This window comes from Alligator sinensis, unplaced genomic scaffold, assembly GCF_000455745.1.
Source record: "Alligator sinensis unplaced genomic scaffold, ASM45574v1 scaffold1800_1, whole genome shotgun sequence".
In the NCBI taxonomy this organism is placed as follows: domain Eukaryota; kingdom Metazoa; phylum Chordata; order Crocodylia; family Alligatoridae; genus Alligator; species Alligator sinensis.
The window spans coordinates 201831-209205 of record NW_005843058.1 but is presented as its reverse complement, the minus strand read 5'-3'; positions in this window follow the sequence as shown (position 1 = coordinate 209205).

Here is a 7375-nt window from a genome sequence, read left to right as displayed (position 1 = left end):
CCCTCCGCCTCGGCCAGGGGTGGGAGGGGCGGCTTCGGGGAGCCGCGCTCTTATTGGGCAGGGTGGCGCAGAGGTTTGGGCGAGGGGCGGAGTCCGTCTCCTCATTGGTTGCGACGGGACAGGAGAGAGCCGGGCAGGGGAGGGGGAACGGCAGGGAGCGAGGTCGGGGTTACTATCGGGCACGAGCGGGGTGATGCCGGCACGAGACCAACCGCCGGATCGGCCACTTCCGAACGCCGTTGGAGTGGGCGGGGCCGGCCTCATGCATATTCATCACATGCTAATGAGCCCGCTCTTACTCGGGAGTCCTCGGGCGCGTTTTCCCTCTTGGTGAGGAAGCAGCGCTGGCTGGCGCGGGCAGAGCCCTGTGGGGCTCCCCCGACATCTCCCGCTTTGCATATGCAGATCGCCTCTTTTGAGGCCCCGCCCCTGGACACGTCGGTGTATTTCTCCGGCACCTGCTGCATCTTACATGTAGTGGTGAATAAAGCCGGCTCCCGCGCCCGTGCAAAGTAGCTAGCGCCCCATAAAAATGGCTCTCCTGCCACAAAAAGAGTTAACCAGCTATGAAGTTAGTGCTTGCAAAGGTGTAAACGATTCCCTAGCTGGTTTCTATCCAACTTTATTTTGAAGGGGTAGCAGGTCTGATATGTCATCAGCTGTACCGAAGTGGTCTTATGCTCGCAGCATGGGGTCCACGGCTAATACGTGAGTCAAGCAGGGCATGCAGCTTTCTCATGCATAGCAGCCAGACAGCAGATCCTCCTGTTTTAATGCACTTGTTTCACACCCAGTCTAAAAACCCTTGTGTCCTCACATACAACTACACAGAAGTCTCATGTGCCCTTTGGCTATCAGTGCTCTTCTTATTTTTTGTTGTGCCTCCTCCAACAGGTCAAAGGGACGCGAGGGTTGGTGGGAGAGGACGGATGCAATATCCTCCTCTAAAAACCCTGCCAATATCGGGCAGGGTTCCTCCGCATGGGGTTTGTGTCAAGGTCAGCGCGTGCAGCACCACAGTGAAGATGGATGAGGAGGGAATGGGGCAGTGACCTTCAAGTTCAAGCTGAGGGGCAGCTCAAGTTAAGGGGAATGTTTCACTTGTAAGGGAAAGCAGACAGGAGCTTGTGTGATGGCGCATCCGTAGTCCCAGGCCTCCAGACCTGGGACTTGTACATAGGATGTTCACCTGGAGATGGGGAGTATCTGAACTCCCAGGCCTATGGTTCTGGGAGGTAAGATCCTGGCCTCCTTGGAGTTGTATGGCCCACGGACATTTACAGATACGATTATTTGATTTGGATATTTGAATTGGACACTAGATATAATATCTATATCTATTGATATCAATATCAATATCTATCTATCTACCTATCCAGACCTTTTGGCAAAGATCAAGCATGACAGAGTGCATCCAGACTCCCAGGCCTTGGACTTACGCTGATGCCAGCCTGGATAAGGCAAGCATTTGAACTTCCAGCCCTATGGGGCTGGGACATAGGATGCCAGCTTGGTTGAAGTTCTATGGCCCATAAATACCTGTCAACACAGTTATTGAGCTTGTTGAGTTGGATTTGGCATTTGATTAGCTATTTGAAACAAAAAAGAATGTGCAGCAAACAATAAAGAGGCAACAGGAGTAAAGAGAAATAGATGACGTTGCAGGAAGCAGAGACTGAGGGGCCACCCAGCCAGAAACAATAGTGGTGGGCGCTAGGGTAGAGTTGTCTGGCTAGCCCCTTTGAAAGTCAATGTGAAACTGTAAAAGAGATTGAGTTTTTTGGCCAGCACAATCAGTAAAATGGCTTTAGGATGTTGCATGAGCTAGGGCAGGAGTGGCAAAGTCAAATTAGTTGGTGAGTCATATTTCCTGCCAGAACCAGGGAATTAACACTACTGCTCACCTCTGTCACTGACCGCTGATTTTCATCCCTAGCAGTAACTGAAAACTACATTTGGTGGCACAAAAAGTGAGAGTGAGAGAGTACCTACCTCCGGTGGGGCTGCCTTAACCCACTGAGTGCTGGTCACACTGACACAGCAGCTCTGGCAGCCACAGCAAGAAGCCCCATGGCCCGGATGATGTACTGCTGTGGACCAGATCTGGCCCAAAAGCTTTATGTTTGATATCCCTGGACCACAAGATGGTGCTTTGGGTGTCAAGGGAGTCTAAGTGTGGCATAGTTACAATAAGTAAAAGAGGAGATGATGGCAGCCCAGAAGAGTTTCAGACCAAGCAAACGTGTAAATGCATGATTCCTTTTTTTCCCCCTCCCTTTTGCACAAGTAGAGGTTTTTAAATCACTCATGACTAGCTGGCTGTATATTAGAAGCTCATAAATAGCTTACACTAAGCATCCTAAGATCCAAATTAGCCAATTTTATTGCCAAGTTGACAGTGTAATTGTACACACATTCATGCCACCTGCATGTTTAATACATTTTGTGTAGATTTTTCAGGGTTGGTGGTATCTTTAAAAATGCCACATCATTTAAAAATACTTGCAGGCAGTTAACCAAATGTAGATTTTGCTCACAAATAATAAATATTGTAGAAATTGTGCACTTGTATAGAAAGAGATGTCCTCCGTTTTGGATGATGTCCCTGTGTGTATGTGTTGTATTACAAAAATGATTGTTATTCTTACTGTATTCTAATAAATGCTGCCTTACCTGCATGCACTAAATAGCTTTTCATGGATCTGATTCTGTCATGGTGCCAAGAGGTGAGATGTAGAGTCTGCAGTTAACTTATCCCAAAGCCTCAGCTCTTTACAAGGGGGGAAGCAAGTGTTCCTTTGCCCTCAGAAGCATTTTACTATCCAGCTGGCACCTCCACATCAGCCTTTGGCTGCTCTTTGCTAGCATTGCTAGAGCTCATTCTGCCAGACTTTTTCCTCTGGAATTAGGGCAGCCAGTTCAGAAAGTCCTTGGTATAGTCCCTAGTGTATTGGTCTGGATAGTGGACAATACACAAGATTAGTTTTTCCCTGTACAGAAGAGAAGGGCAGGGTGCCTGGGATAGACCAAGCAGATTATTTTATTCCCTTCAGCAAAATGAAATCCAGCCAGAGACCAGTTAAGTCTCATAGTCACAATTCCTTTCTCTGCTTTGCCTGTTGCTCAGGACAGATTGTAAATTTAGGATATTCCTTTTGATCTGAATGGCTTGCCTAAAATTTTGCATCTTTCAGGCTGCTAAAACAAGGAAGAGAAATCAAAGATGTTGTCTACTATTTCTTTGAATGTACTTTACAAAAAATGTATGAAGTTGTTTCCTGTATAATGCCCTAGGCATCAGGGCATAAAATGGGCAGCCTCCTGCATTATTACATCTGTCTTTATACATCAGGTCATGGCAGGAGAGACAGAAGAGACACCCCTGGATGGGTAGGTAGGCCAGCTTTGTGCCCAGCCTCAGGACATGCCCCTGTCACAGTAACATATATATCCTTTTACAACATGTCTCAGACGGCCAGAGCTGACTCGAGTTACGTTAGAAATTGGTCGTACGTTAGGGCGGGCTGGTGAATGGAGAGGCAGAAAACTTGGCAGTTGCAAAAAACTTTACTCACGCCGCTTGCAATCACGACGCAGGTGGTCTGGTCGTCTGAACAACCACACGAGTTGTTCCAGCTGGCGGGGCCCAAGCCAGTTAATCCGTCCGCAATTCGAAGCCGGCGGGGAAAGGGGTACGTCTGGGGTTGCGCTTGGTGACAGGAAGAAAGATCGATAGGTGATCAGTCTATTGATCGGCAGCCGCAAGTCAGATAACTTCAGAGGCACTCTGCAGCGTGCTCAAAGCTCTTCGACTTGGGCGGAAGTCGCGCGGAATTTTAAACGGCCAGCGAGCCAATTACTAGCCGCCACGTGTGAATAATTTAGCACTGGCCAATAGCGGGGCACCAATTTACATTCGAATAGCGGGAACTCTTTCCTACACGCGGGTTCTCAATTGCAGCAGAACACTCTGCCGTGCAAAGGAGCTCTCATGTGGCCAGGAAATTCCATAGTGCCGAGGCACAAAAATCACTGGGTTGTGACACAACATAGATAAATACCTAGTGGGGGTTTCTTGTACAGAGCTTTGTATGATAAAAAGGGACTCCATTTGGACTGTATCAACTTGGATCTTGACTTAAGTGCCCTATATTCACTGATTCTGCTTGCAGCCATGTGGTTTATCTTATACCCAGACCTGTTGCACAATTCCCCAAGTACATGGAGCTCTCAGGAAGCTTCCTGGTGCCACTCTCCAAACCAGCCCCTTACAACTCTTATTCCAACCTTTAGGGAACCTATAAGTTGTTACAGTGGGATTTTTCAAAACTACCTAGGTTCCTTACTTTCATTAGTCTAACTCCAACAGCCATGTTTTTAAAAGTATTTTGGCATGTAAAGACATAGATAAGTGCCTAGTGGGATTTGCAAATTCCAGTGAAAACAATGGGTGTTTGAGTGGTTTGCTTTACAAGTCCTAGTTACCATTTGCTCTAAAAGTCCTGTTAAAATGTGTGACATTAAATCTAATTTTAATTATATAGTTATTTACCTAAATATAATATTATGTTTAAACAATTACATTTTCTTTGGTCAGTTTTTTAATTTAATTTTCCTTTGCATAATCATCCTAAGTTTTATTTGCCTTATATATTATATAAGTGAAATAGTCCATGAATAAATAATACTGTACGGTCCAATGGCTGGGAAACTGGCTCCAGGGTTGGACCCAAAGAGTACTAGTTGATGGGAGTGAATCAATGTGGCGCAAGGTGACCAGTGGTGTCCCTCAGGGCTGGGTATTTAGGCCAGCACTCTTCAACATCTTCATTAATGATCTGGATTTGGGAATTGGATGGAGACTGACAAAGTTTGCAGATGACACTAAACTATGGGGGAAGGTGGTCATGCTGGAAGACGGGCTGGGGATACAGGCCAACCTGGACACACACAGAAGTTGAGCGGACCAAAACTTGATGGTCTTCAGTGCAGAGAAGTACAGGGTGCTCTACCTTGAGAGGAAGAACCAGCAGCATACTTATAAGCTTGGCAGTGCTATGCTCGCTAGCACCATGACCGAAAGAGACTTGGAGGTCTTGACTGACCACAGGATGAACATGAGCCACCAATGTGATGTCGTGGCCGGCAAAGCAAACCAAACTCTGGCATGTATCCACCGATGCATCTCAAGCAAAACCAGGGACATCATCGTCTCACTTTACTCGGCATTAGTGAGGCCACATCTGGAGTACTGTGGCCAGTTTTGGGCCCTGCACTTCAGGAGGGACGTGGATAAGCTTGAGAGTCCAAAGGAAAGCCACCCATATCATGAACAACTGGTGCCTCCCGAGATTGGGAGGGCACCATTTGTAGGCAGCTGCGTCAGAGGTGAGTGGCAAGCAGGGACCACCCACCACCCACAGATGCCAGTGGCAGTGTCAGTGTGTGTGTATATGTTGGGGGCAGGTAGGAGGGGTGGTGAGCAGCGACTGCCCACAGAAGCCACCAGCCGCACTAGCAGCCAATCTCAGTTGGGGCACGTGCTTTCCTAGCACTGCCAGGTTTAGGAGAAGGCAAATGAGAATTGGCAGGGGTATGGTCTGTCTTTTGAAGATCTGCACAACTTTAAGTCATATAGACATTTGAAAACAGGCAGTTTATGCATGTTCAGTGCAGATGTGTGAGGATTTAGCAACTGAGACCTCTGAAGACTCCATCTTCAAGAAACATGCTCAAGCTCTTCCCAGGATTCTCTCAGCACAGTATCTTGTGTTGACCAGACTTTGCCCACCATACGTTTCCAGAGTGGGTGTATCTACATGTGCAATTTAATGTGCAGTAAGATTACTGCTCAGTAAAATAAAGCACAGTACGATGTGGCCAGGAATGTGTCTTTGTGTGCCCTGTTGGGTGCAGATTTGTGCCCAACAAGAGCAGCCTGGTCCAGGGCTGCTCCTGCCCTGCTCTGACATCCTGCAGCACCCAGAGGGAGCATCAGACTCCCCTGGGAGTCAGCATGGGGACTGGCAGGGGACATGGGGGGGGGGGGCAGTCCTGACATGAACGGAGCTGGGAGAGCTGTGCCAGCTGCAGAGGCAGTTGTCTCCCAGCCCTGTGCGCATTGGGACAGGTCCTGATCAGTATCTACATGTACACTACTGTGCATTACATAATGCACCATTTATCTACTGCCTGTATGTGTTGGTACTAGCCAATGGCGCATTAAACTAATTTAATAGTTGACTCCAAGATGAACATGAGCTGGCAGTGTAACGAAGTCATCAACAAAGCCAGTCGCACCTCACTGTGCATTAGCAGATGCATGACCAACAGATCGAGGGAGGTGATGCTCCCCGTCTATGCAACATTGGTCAGGCCGCAGTTGGGAGTACTGTGTCCAGTTCTGGGCGCCGCACTTCAAGAGGGATGTAGATAATCTGGAGAGGGTCCAGAGGAGGGCCACTCATATGATTAGTGACCTCCATGCAAGACCCTACGAGGGGAGGTTGAGGGATCTGGATCTCTTCAGCCTTCACAAGAGACGTCTGAGGGGAGACCTTGTAGCAGCCTGTAAGTTTATCAAGGGAGGATAACAGAGAGTTGGAGATGTGCTATTTACCAGGGAACCCCTAGGAGCAACCAGGAACAATGGGTACAAACTAGTGGAGAGTAGACAGGTTAGACATTAGGAAGAAATTTTTCACAGTAAGGGTGGCCAGAATCTGCAATGGGCTGCCAAGAGTGGTGGTGCTATTACCTAACTTGGAGGTCTTCAAGAGGAGGCTAGATAGGCACCTGGCTGGGGTTGTCTGACCATGTTCCTTTCCCTGCTTGGGGCAGGGGATCGGACATGATGATCCTTTGGGGTCACTTCTGACTCTACAATCTATGAATTTATGAATCATGTGCACTAAGTCTGGGGTATGCATAGACGGTGACACTTTACTGCACATTAGACTAATCTAATGTGCAGTAAAATGTCTCACATAGAAGTGCCCAGTGTGACCATTCACGCTGCAGCCTAGTGTTGTGAGGGTTCAGAAAGCATTTACATGTTTGTTTATTGTTTCAGTTGCTCCCAGGGCTAGGGTGGGACCATGCACTGGAACTGAGAGCAGTGAACCTGTCTTTTTTGTGTTTTCAATGATCCTGTTATTGGTAACCAAGTGTTGTAGAGGAGAAAGCTCTTTGGTTTAAATGTGGAGAGTTATAAGAACCAGACCTAAACTACAGTGGAGGAGTGGTGGGATTGTAGGCTAGGATAGGGAAGATAAAGGACAGAATATGAAACTGGAGGCAGATGAGGAGGGTGAAGACTGAAATTAAGAACTAGGAGTAGACAGGGGGCCCTGGTGAGTGACTAGGATAGGAAGCC